This window comes from Ictidomys tridecemlineatus, chromosome X, assembly GCF_052094955.1.
Source record: "Ictidomys tridecemlineatus isolate mIctTri1 chromosome X, mIctTri1.hap1, whole genome shotgun sequence".
Taxonomy (NCBI): Eukaryota; Metazoa; Chordata; class Mammalia; order Rodentia; family Sciuridae; genus Ictidomys; species Ictidomys tridecemlineatus.
In genome coordinates, this window is record NC_135493.1 from 94,146,786 (window position 1) to 94,159,284 (window position 12,499).

Genomic DNA, 12,499 nt, shown 5'->3' on the forward strand with positions numbered 1-12,499 from the left:
CCTTGAGAAATGTAAGGTGGTCATGACCTTGGTGCTGGGTATTATTATTTAGCCTCTGATAGCTCACTCACCTCTAGTAGAATCCAAGACACAGCGACAAGATGGATGAGATGCTTTCTGAGCACTTGATTGCTTGCAATGCTGGGTTTGGAACAGGACCTTATGCACGCCAGGCAAGCCCTCTACCACTGAGCTGTACTCCCAGCCCAAGATGCACTTTAAATGACAATCTCTGCACCTCTGCTAATCTTGGTTCTTATAGTAAAATATTCAGCATTCAGAGAAGTGCTGGGATAATTAGTTTAATTGTTGGATCTGTTATTTGCTGGCAGGACAACTAGAAATTGCCCCCCCTGAAACAGACTTAGATACTTATGGGAGGATGCATGGCAGCACACAACTTAAAAGTTCAAAGGTAGATCTCCTGCTTCAGGCAAGTCCTGATCCAGCAACATTGTAAAAATATCCAGTGACCTAGTATGTCCCTTATTTCAATGTTCTCCCTTTGAGTTGGCTGCAGTAGACAGTTCACTCTCATTTGAGAACTTTGTGCCTCAAGCACCTGCATCTCTCTGATGCTCAGCTTGAATGCTTTCTCCTGCACCAGGGACCTGGTCCTTCTGAATGTAGGATTGGATGCTGGGGAGACCCCTCTTCTCCCTTCAGAAACTTATGCGGCTTGCATTATATTCCTATTGGACGATGCTGCTAAAGATTCCAGAGCAAACTACAGTGCGTGTGCCCAATCTGGCCCACTGCCTGTTTGTGTAAATAAAGTTTTATTGAAACATAGCCACACCCGTTCTTTTTAATTTTATCTGTAACTGCTTTTGCCCTACAATGGCAAAGCTGAGTAGCTGAGACAGAAACATGCGACTTGGAAAGCCTAAACTACTCACTCTCTGGCCCTATACGGAAAAAGCTGGTCAACCTCTGATAGAGAATATTGGCCCTAGAAACTTTTCTAGGCTGCAAAATTATTACTGGCTTTCAGAAAAAGAAAAACAAAAGAAAAGAAAAAATGTGGTTGTTTTTGAAATATATGAAAAATACATTGAATATTTGTGCATGCATATTGTGTGTGATTGGTATGAATGTGTGACTATTCCAGATGAAAAGGAGAATGTTTCAGTCAGCTCTTTTGCTGCTCTGACTGAAAGACCTGACAAAGAACAGCTGTAGAGGAGGAAAAAATTATTTGGGGCTCACAGTTTCAGAGGTCTCAGTCCATAAGTGGCTGGCTCCATTCCTCAGGGCTGGAGATGACCAGGACATCATGGAGGAAGAGTGTGGCAGAGGGAAGCTGCTCACATGGTGATCAGGAAGCACAAAGAGACTCCACTCTCTAAATACAAAATATATATCCCAAAGCCACGCCCCCAATGCCCGCCTGCTTTAGCCACACCCACCAATTCACTGATTGGGTTAAGGCTCTCACAAGCGATCACTTCTTCTCTGAACCTTCTTGTTTGTCTCACTCGTGAGCTTTTGGGGGACACCTCACATCCAAACCACAACAATGACTAAAATTAAGTATTTTAACAAGTCCTTAACAACTGGTCAGCAAGGCGCAAAAATGTCCTCAGAGCTGAGTATATACTTGGTGCACACCAGCTACTTGAGAGGCTGAGGCAGGAGGATGGCAAGTTTGAGGCCAGCCTGGGCCATTTAGTGAGATCCTGCCTCAAAACAAAATAACAAGAGCTGAGTGCTGAGCTTGGTGGTGCACACCTGCAATCCCAGAGGCTTGGGAGGCTGAGGCAGGAGGATGGCAAGTTTGAGGCCAGCCTCAGCAATTTAGCAAGGTGCTAAGCAGTTCAGTGAGACTCTGTCTCTAAATAAAATTTAAAAAAGAAAGATGGGGGGCTGGGGATGTAGCTCATTGGTTAAGAGCCCCTGGGTTCAATTTCTGGTAGCAGTTCTCCTCTGAAAACCTCACCTTCCACAAGCTGAGGATGTGGCTCAGTAGGCAGAGGGCTTGCCCAGCATGTGCAAGACCCTGGGTTCATTCCCAGCACCACAGGGGGCCTGGCTTCCAATCTTTTTGTAAAGAAAAGCATCTTAAACTTCCAGAAAACCAAAACGTTACCAAATAAAGATGATAGCACACAGCTATTATTTTGGTCGACATGGAATACATTATTATACCCTAGTTCTGATTGTCCTTGGGGAGCAAGTTCTGCCCTGGGGCTTCCATACTGTGACAGTAGTGACATCCCTCCTACCCCCTCAGGAATTAATACATAACCTAAGCTAGAGTGACTCTCCTTTCCCCTGGACAGAACCATTGGCTTGAGGAGTACATATGTGGCCCAAGCTGCCCTGTTGGAGACCTTTTCCAGAATCTTCTACAGAGGAAGTAGAAGGGTAGTTGTAAAGATGCCATCCAGGGCTCTTTATCCCACGTACTATTGCCACGTGGTAAACTATGTCAAGGCACAGGGGCGTGAAACCATCATTTCCTCCTACTCACGGATCCTGTGGGTCAGGAACCCTAGCAGGACACACGAAGACGGCTTATCTCTGTTCCCGAATATCTGGGGCCTCAACACACAGGAGTCAAAGACAGGAGGGACTGGACTGGATGACTGCAAGCTGGAATCATCCAGAGGTATCTTCACAAGTGGTGGTTTGTGCTGGCTGTTAGCTGAGACCTCAGCGGGGGCTCTGGGCCAGACACATGCACTGAGCCTCTCCATGTAGCGAGGGATTCCTTGCAGCATGGCTGCCTCAGACGCCTTGTTCCAGCCAACAAAGCAGAAGCCACATCGTGCTTCATGACTAGCCTTGGCAGTCCCATGGCGGCATTTCCACTGTAGTCACATGCCCACCCAGATTCAAGGGCAGAGAATACAGACTTTGCCTCTGAGTGGAAGGAGTGTCAAAGCCATATTGGAAGATGAGCATCGGGGTTGCGAAATCTTCCTGCTGACACCTTTCTCTTGTTCTCTGTAAGAACAAGACCTCCATGAGAGGTGTGTGACCCTGTGCCAACACCTGAGACCTGGTTCCTGGAATCACTCCTTAGATGATAGAAGCTACCCCAGGGCTGGTGGTGTAGTCCCGTGACAGGGCACTCACCTAGCATGCACGAGGCCCTGGTTTCGCTCCCAGCACCGCAGATCAAGAGACAACAACCAAACTGCTCTAGAACATTCCCATCCATCTGACTCAAAAGAATTCCATTTTTGTTTAAACAAATTTCTCACACTCGCAATCAGAAGTTCTGGCTCACAAGCACATAAATTCTTGATTTTGAAACAGAATGTTCACTCATTCATTCAACAAATATACATAGCCCGGGCTCACGGTGACTGGGAAGGCTGAGGCAGGAGGATCGCAAGTTCAAAGCCAGCCTCAGCAATTTAGCAAGGCCTGAAGCAACGCAGGGAGACCCTGTCTCTAAATCAAATATAAAAGAGGACTGAGGATGTGGCTTAGTGGTTAAGTGCCCCTGAGTTCAATCTCTGGTACCAAAAATAAAATAAAATACACATACATATGTACAAAAGGTAATGTAATAAGTACTGTGAGGGGGACAGCAAAATGAGTAGGACACAGCTGACCTATGAGGGGATTACAGGCTACATTGGTTTGCTTGGGCTGCCATAAGAAAACTCCAGAGGTCAGGCATGGTGGTGCACGCCTGTATTCCCAGTGGCTTGGGAGGCTGAGGCAGGAGGATCACAAGTTCAAGGCCAGCCTCAGCAATTTAGCAAGGCCCTTATCTCAAAATAAACAATGAAAAGGGTTGGGGATGTGGCTCAGTGGTAGAGCACCCCTGGTTTCAATACCCAGTACCACAAAAAGGAAAGAAAGAAAACTCCAGAGACTGAGGGCTTGAACAGAACGTTCCCCCACAGTTCTGGAGGCTAGAAATCTAAGACCAAGATGTCAATAGGGCTGGTTCCTTCTTAGTCCTCTTTTGTTGGCATGCAGATAGCTGCCTTCTTGATGAGTCCTCATGCCTTTTTCCCCCTGGGTACAGAATACCCTGGTGTTTCTCTCTGTGTCCAAATTTTCTCCTTTTACAAGGACATCACTCAAACTGGGTTGAGATCTTCCCCAACAGCCTCATTTTTAACTTATTCGTTTTCCCCCCCAACACTGGAGATTAAGCCCAAGGCTGCCCTACCACGAGCTATACCCACAGTCTTTTTTATTATTATTATATTTTGAGACAAGTTCTCACTAAATTGCTGAGGCTGGCTTCGAACTTGCCAAGTCCTATCTCAGCCTCCCAAGTAGCTTGGATTACAGGCATGTGTAACTGTGCCCAGTTTAATCACCCCTTTAAGTCCCTACCTCCAAATACAATGATATTCTGAGGTTAGGCCTTCAACACCTAATGTTCAGGGTTGGTGGGACACAAAATTCAGTCCATTACACAGGCTATTAGGGATCATAATCGCAGGTGGCTGGAATACCATTCAGCAAATTATCACTCCTGCCAGGTGTGGTGGCGCACGCCTGTAATCCCAGCAGCTTGGGAGGCTGAGGCAGGAGGATTGCAAATTCAAGGCCAGCCTCCGAAACTCAGTGAGGCCCTGAGCAACCTAGTGTGACTCTGTCTCTAAATACAAGAGAAAAAAAGAGCTGGGATGCGGTTCAGTAGTTAAGCACTCCTGGGTTCCATCTGTGGTACCAAACAAAAGTCACTCTGTCCCTCCCTCTCTTGGTCTGGCCTGCACTCCTGTCCTACCATCTTTGGTTAGATTGTGTGACTTACTTTAGCCAATGGACTATGAGCAGACGTGTTCTCAGAGAAAGGCTTCCCAGGCACTCCGCCTGTCTGATCTGTCTTTTGCTCTCCCGGGATCTGCCCCAAGAAAAGAAGGGTCCAGCGCTGGGCTTGTGGCTCAGTGGTAGCGCGCTCACCTGGCATGCATGAGGCTCTGAGTTCGATCCCCAGCACCACATAAAAATAAAATAAAGGTATTGTGTCCAACTAAAACATATTTAGAAAGCCTCCCAAGACAGTTGCTAGCTCAAGGTAAAGGAGGAGTTACATGGAAAAGAATTGGATTCAAGCCCCAAGGTGCAGCCAAATTCACCTGAGATTGGGGGAACCCCAACCCCTTCCATGCCCAGGAGCAGAAAATCCAGAATTTGAGTTCCTGATTTGAGTGTGTTTAAGACTTTTGTTATTATAATGCATAATTGTAACAATAGCTAAATAATTTGATAAGAATAAAGTAAGAGACTATATCATGCAGACAAGTCTTCTTTATGCTGAATTGTATTTTACTGAAGATTTAGAATAGATGTCACTCCTTTTTCTTTTTTCCTCATGGCTAAACAGAGAAGCCACAATTTTTTTAATATTTATTTTTTACTTTTAGGTGGACACAATATCTTTATTTTTATGTGGTGCTGAGAATCGAACCCAGTGCCTCACACATGCTAGGCCAGCATGCTACCACTTGAGCCACATCCCCAGCCTCACAATTTTTTTTTTGCGGGAGGATGAGTACCTGGGATTGAACTCAGGGGCACTCGGCCACTGAGCCCCATCCCCAGCTCTATTTTGTATTTGATTTAGAGACAGGGTCTCCCTGGGTTGCTTAGGGCCTCACTTTTGTTGAGGCTGGCTTGGAACTCGCGATCCTCCTGCCTCAGCCTCCCAAGCCACTTGGATTACAGGCCTGCACCACGGTGCCTGGCTTCACAAATTATTTTGATAATTATTATTTGCCTAACAGGGAGGAAAAGCTTTTCCCAAATACATGGCAGAATTGGTTTTGTGTTTTTTTGTCTGAACTCTCCAGAGGATTATTACAATTCCTTGAGCAGCGGCAACATGCTAAGTGTGACCTGGGAACCCAGGAAACACAGGTCATAGGCAGAGATCTCAAGACTCCAGTTACCTGAGGACCATCAGGCCTATGAGATCATGGGCTGAGAATGTCTTAAAGACCTGAAAGGGTTGTGAGTAATTATGTCATTATGCTGGTAATTAGAAGCCCCAGCTCCCATATCATCAACGTCAGTTCTGAGTTGCTACAGATTCCTAAACAAATCTCTCAAAACTTGTGTGGCCCCGGTAGATCCAGTTTCTTCTTTCTGACCCCACGAATTGGCTCTCCCAGTCTAGTCACGTGTCCCACCTCAACAGGGTTCAACCCCGGTAACAGCATTTAGCCATCCTGATTTTTCTGATAACCTGCCAGGAGCCAAGATTTATAATCAACCGCGTGGTATTTGGAACATTAGTTGAAATGACGCCTTGCACGGTCTCCAGATCATCTGCTTTATTTCACTGGGGGGGGGGGCTCGCCCCGTTTCCATTGCATCTAGAAGCAAAGGTCACGACCTCTTTTGAAAAGGGCTCCACGGAAGGGAAAATAGCAAGTCTACAGTGTTGAAGTAAAAGAATTTGGTTCATAAAATCAAACTAAGGCGACAGAAGGCAAAGGGAGTTTCCGCTGTTTGAAAAGGGGCTTTCTCAGCACAAGCTTGGGAAAAAAAAAAATGTTGATGATTTATGCAAATTAGCGAGGAAATGGGCCCCAAGGGATGTTGGCATAGAAGCTCAAGTCGGGATCGGGGATGCCAGGCTAGGGCGGCTCTGGTTCACCCCGGGACTGGAGCTGAGCCTGCTCACCTCTCTGCTTCTAAATACCCTCATCTCCAAACGCGGCTAACAACGCTCTTCTTCCTGCCCCTGAAGGGGGAGCATAAAAATGAATGAAATGTCGGGAATGACTTCTAAGAGCCATCGATTAGAAATAGAGCATATGGTCTTAATGAGCGCTTGTTTCTGCCACAATTTTTTTTTTTCCCTGTTCCCTATGATCGCTCCAGGTCTTTCAAACAGTGCTCCTGCCTGCTTTGGGTGTGCAGGGTGAGGTGGCAGCGCCTGGCTTTTGCCAGCACAGAGCCCCCGCAGCCTGGATCTGCTGAGACGGTGGGGCTGGAAACTATTGTGCCCATTGTCACACCATGTGTTGGAACATGTGTCAGATCACGTGTCCTGATCGTTGCTTCAAAAATATGGTCGCTCACACCTTCACGGGGAAGCAAGCACCTGCTTGTTGCCGAAAGTCCTCTTAGGAAATGGATGGGAAGCAGCAGGAAAGGTGGGGGGAGCCCCGCTGATTGATTGTGAACCAGAGATGGGGATGGGAAGCGAGGCGCGGGGCTGATTGGACTCAGCCATTACTGGGGTGGGTGGGGCGAGCCACATATAGGCTAGGTAACTGCACTTGTGCCCAGAACTGGGTTAAACACTGAGGGTGCAAAGTTAGAGGACAAGGTCCCCTGGGTGGAAAGGAATTGATAAAGTTCCTGGCCCCTGCACCTTGGACTCCTGTGGGGGAAGAAAGGGGTAACCTCTAACCAAGTCACGTGAATGGTGTGAATTAGTGATGTGATGAGAGCAAGGACAGCTTGCGGGACGTGCTTCATGGAGGTGGTGGCACTATAACTGAGGACTGAAAGACGAGAAAGAGTTCAACAAGGGAGCTGAGCGCGATAGTGCACGCCTGTCATCCCGGTGGTGGCTCAGGAGGCCAAGGCAGGAGGACGGCAAGTTCAAAGCCAGCCCCAGCAAAAGTGAGGTGCTAAGCCACTCAGTGAGACCCTGTCTCTAAATAAAATACAAAATAGGGCTGGGGATGGGGCTCAGTGGTTGAGTGCCCCTGAGTTCAATCCCTGGTACAAAAAAAAAAAAAAAAAAAAGCACACTTCAGCAAGTGACTAGGAAGGAACAGGCATTCCAAGCAGAAGCAAATGCATCTGCAAACAATTGTACACAGCTGTGTAGGTGCCCCATGTCGCCCTAGAAGGCACCCGAGAAGACTTCCCAAACACAATGAGGACTTTCCGCAGCGCCACCTGAGGGTGATCTCCAGACCCCAACGCTCTGAAGCATGCTCAGCTGGCCACCATATTTGACTTCCAGAAATGATCCTTAGCTAATGAGGAATGAGAACAGTGCTAAGCTGGGGCCGTTTCACTCCCTCTGGAGAACCGGATTGTTAAATATACTGAAAATTTGCAAGCCAATTGTGAAATGGCTGGTGGCCTGCCATCAGCCCCGGTGGGAATATTTATACAGTGGCAATTGGCAAACACTTCTCATTGGGACTTCTTTTGTGCTTCCCTAAAGCTGGTTTAATGCCAGATGCAGTAGCACACGCCTGTAATCCCAGTGGCTCTGGAGGCTGAGGCAGGAGGATCACAAGTTCAAAGCCAGCCTCAGCAATTTAGGGACACCCTAAGCAACTCAGTGAGACCCTGTGTCTAAATAAATAATAAAAAGGGCTGGGGAGGGGGCTCAGTGGTTAAGCAGCCCTGGGTTCAATCCCTGGTACCCAAAGGAAAAAAACATTGATTTTCCAGAATACCCCTGGATGGAAGTTGGTAGATAAATAGTCCCACTACCTCATCCCTCTCCAGGACAGTCCTGAAGGGTGTGCCATACTGGATTCCAAAAGGTCACCGGCAGGATTGAGGGCCCATTGCCACCATCAGCAAGTGACCTGCTCAGTAATGCAGCTCTACTAGCCATTTCCCCTCCCTGTCTCAATTCCCATACCCTTGCTGTCTTCCGGAGGTCACCTCTCTTATGCCCCATAATCCTTAGCTCAAGGTCAGTTTTTAGAGATACTCAAATTAAGACAGGCCTTAAAGTAAGAGATGGCAAGCCTGGTGCATTAGGAGAGAGCAGGAGGGTGATTCAGGAGCAGCGTGCCAAGGATAGGAACTTACTCAAGGTATCTCAAGGTCTTCAAAGTATTTAATTGGGGAAAGAATCAGGTTTGCATTTGAGAAATATCACCAGGGGCCAGCCATGGTGGTATGTTCCCAGTGGCTCAGGAGGCTGAGGCTGGAGGATTGCAGGATAGTGAGTTCAAGGTCAGCCTCAGCAATTTAGGGAGACACTCAGCCATTTAGCAAGGAATGAGGATATAGCTCCATGGTAAAGCACCCTGGGTTCAGGCCCCAGCACCAAAAAAAAAAAAAAAAAGAAAGAAAAGAAAAGAAAACAAATATCACTGTGGGACTGTGAGACAGATGGCTGTAAAGGGAGCAAGACAGGAGGCAGGAGGACAGAAGATTGGGTCAGTGATAGCATCCCAGGAAGGAATGACGAGGGTGTCAGACAACCACTGTGGGTGCCATCCACATGGGACACAATGCGGCCCAGATTATAGATAGGGCCTCGAACGTGGCCAAAAGGATAGGAGTGAAAGCCTAAGCGGAAATCGGGAAAGAAACCCAGAGGGAGAGGAGGAAGGCAGGCGGTGAAGGAAAGGGGGGGGGATGTCAAGGAGGAAGTGTCACCAAGGTCACAGGCCAGTGACAGATAAAGTTTTAGTACGTGTTGTAAATTTCTCATTGAATTCTTTTTTTTTTTTTTTTTTTTTTTTTTTGGCACTGAGTTGCTACCTTGCTTTTGCTGAGGCTGGATTTGAACTCACTATCCTCCTGCCTCAGCCTCTGGAGCTGCTGGGACTACAGGCGTGCACCACTATGCCTAGCTCTCACTGAATTCTCAAAACAACTCTACATTAAATTCAGTGACCTTGTTGAATTTATTTATTACTTCTAATAGTTCCGTTGTAGGTTCTTTGGGATTTTCTGTGTGTACAACCATGTCATCTGCAAATAATGACAGTTCTCTATTTCCTTTTCAATCCAATCAGCATCCTTTTTTTTGGGGGGGGACTGAGGATTAAACCCAGGTGCTCATTACCTCTGAGCTACACCCCCAGCCCTTTTCTTTCTTTTCTTTTCTTTTTCTTTTTCTTTTTTTTTTTTTTTTTTTTTTGGATACAGTCTCAATAAGTTGCTGAGGCTGGCTTTGAACTTTCGATCCTTCTGCCTCAGCCTTTTACAAGGTGTGGGATTACAGGCCCAGCTTTTCTTGCTCTATTGCAGGGGCTACAGTGCCAGTATAATCATGAATAGAAGGAGTGGTAGCAGGCATCCTTGTCTAATTCTTGATCAGGGGGAGAAAGCTTTCAATATTTTACCATTAACTACAATGTTTGTTGTGAATTTTGTTTATGCAGACTCTTTATCAGATGCAGGAATTCTATTCTCTTCTGAGTTTGCTAAATGTTTTGGATTTTTTTTTCCCCATGAATGGATGATGAATTGTATTTCTGGTTTTTCTTTGTGACCTCAGGAAAGTTACTTAAAGTGTAAACTGTACAATGACCTACTACTTTGGCACTAGAAATATCTGGCTTCAACTTCCAGCTGTATCGTTTTTGAGCTGTGACTCTGAGCAATTTAATTAAGTTTCCTCATATAGAAAAATAGAGATAATTATAGTAGTTCCCTCAGAGGAATCTGAGACTTTTTCTAAGTTCAAGAGCCCAAGAGGCCGGATTTGAACCAGGACTAGGGTTTGACATTCAAAGATCAGGAACTTGGCTCTCAGATCCTCTGCAGAGGTGAATTGGTATTCCCCAAACCTTTCCATCTCCTGCTCCCCACTCAGGATTTCTTGGAATACTGTTTTAAAACTTTTAATACAGGTCTTACTAAGTCACACAAGGCCTCGCTAGGTTGCTGAGGCTGGCCTGGAACTTGTGATCCTCCTGCATTAGCCTTCCGAGTCACCAGGATTACAGCCATGTACCACAGTACTGGGCTCTTGGAATACTCACAATGTTCAGTAATGCATCTGAGCTTTCCCATCCATGTGGTGGCACTTGGCCTTCTCCCCCAGGACTACAGGCACAGATGTTGTGAGTGATAGCCAGTTACCCCTCATGGCCCTTGCCTGCTGCTCTTCATGCCCTTATGTGGTCCCCTGACTTTGAACCTGGGTGGGCTTGTGACACTGAACTAAGGGAATCAGCAGAAGTGAACTATATGCCTAGCGTAGCTTCAGTCTGGGCCTTCCAGAACACTTTGTAAGACTTGGCCCACGAAGCAAGAAGTCCTGCCATCCTAAAACCACATGCTAGACAGGCCCCAGTTGGGAAGCACACTGTACAATTCCAGTTGGGCTCAGCCTTCTCGTCTTTCCTTCCAAAGCACCACCGTGGGCATGAGGCTGACTTAGACCCTCTAGCCCAGCATGCCCACCACCTGATTCCACAGCTGCCCCAGGAAACCCACGGGAAAGAGGGAACCCTAGTCCTGCCCCAATTCCTGACCCACAGGAATTACATGCTTACTATTTGAAACTACTAAAGGTTTGTTCACTGTGCCATCCCGGAAAACTAGAATATTTACCATATAGTTTTAGTTTTTAATCATGAAAACACACTTAGCAAACCTATCTGGTGCTCACCCGTCTTGATTGACCCTATTCTAACCACTGGTTATAACCAGATTCAAAGAAGTAACATTTAAGTATTAAGAAAAAAAAGGCCCAGCCCAGTGGAGTGGGAGAGAGTTCCTGGTGGAGTGGGAGAGAGTTCCCGGGGAGTGTGCGTGGAGTGCTGGTGGAGTTCGGAATCCCGCGAGAACTCAACTCAACGGGAACTCCAAAGTAGCGGGCGCCTGAGGCAGCAAGAGCCACCCTATACCGGATAGTAAAGGTCTAATATACAATTGAATCAATCCAGCATCATCTTAATGGCTCGCCTCTCAACCATTACTTCTGGCAAAATGCCAGGGGCCATTCCGACTAGGCTGTGGCTCTCAACAAATCTGGAGCTCAAAGCCAGCCTCAGCAAAAGTGAGACACTAACCAACCCAACTCCTGAGACCCTATCTTTAAATAACATATTAAAAGGGCTGGGGATGTGGCTCAGTGGTGGAATGCCCCTGGATTCAATCCCCGGTACCAAAAATAAATAAATAAATAAATGAAAGAAAAGAAAATAGCAAGAGAAGGCAATCATTTCAGTTTAAATTTTCTGCCTTGAATCTTCCTACTAAGAAAAAGGAGCAAAAACAGATAATCTTCATAGTAACCTATAATGCTACTACTAACATGTCTGATAGGCATTTTTTTTTTTTTTTTTTTGGTGCTGGGGATGGAACCCTGGGGCTTATATGGGCCAAACACTGTACTACTGAGCTAAATTGCCCAAGCTCCAAGCTGGCCTCAAACTTTCCATCCTCCTGCCTCAGCCTCCTGAGTAGCTGGGATTACAGGCCTGCACCACTGGGTATAGCTCATGTTTTCTTTACTGCCTGTCATGCTGGGGATGGCACCCAGGCCTTGCATGTGCTGGGTAAATGCTGTACCACTGAGCTCTACCCCTAGCCCCTTTTCTTCCCTTCCTTACTGCTTGGTTCAAGCAGTGAATGCAATGACTGGTGGAAGAGATTTTTAAAAAGAAGAGTTAAACCAGGCACTGTGGCTCCTTTCTGTAATCCCAGCTACTTGGGAGGGTGAAGCAGGAGCATCACAAGTTCAAGGCTGGCCTGGGGAACTTAGAGAGACCCTGTTTTTAAATTAAAAAGTAAAACGGGCTGGAGATATAGCTGGGTTGCATCCACAGCACGGCAAAAAGAAAAATAAAAAATGATGGAGATGAGTTTGAACAGAGAGGTTTAACTGTTCATCAAAAAGCCTGTAAGGATC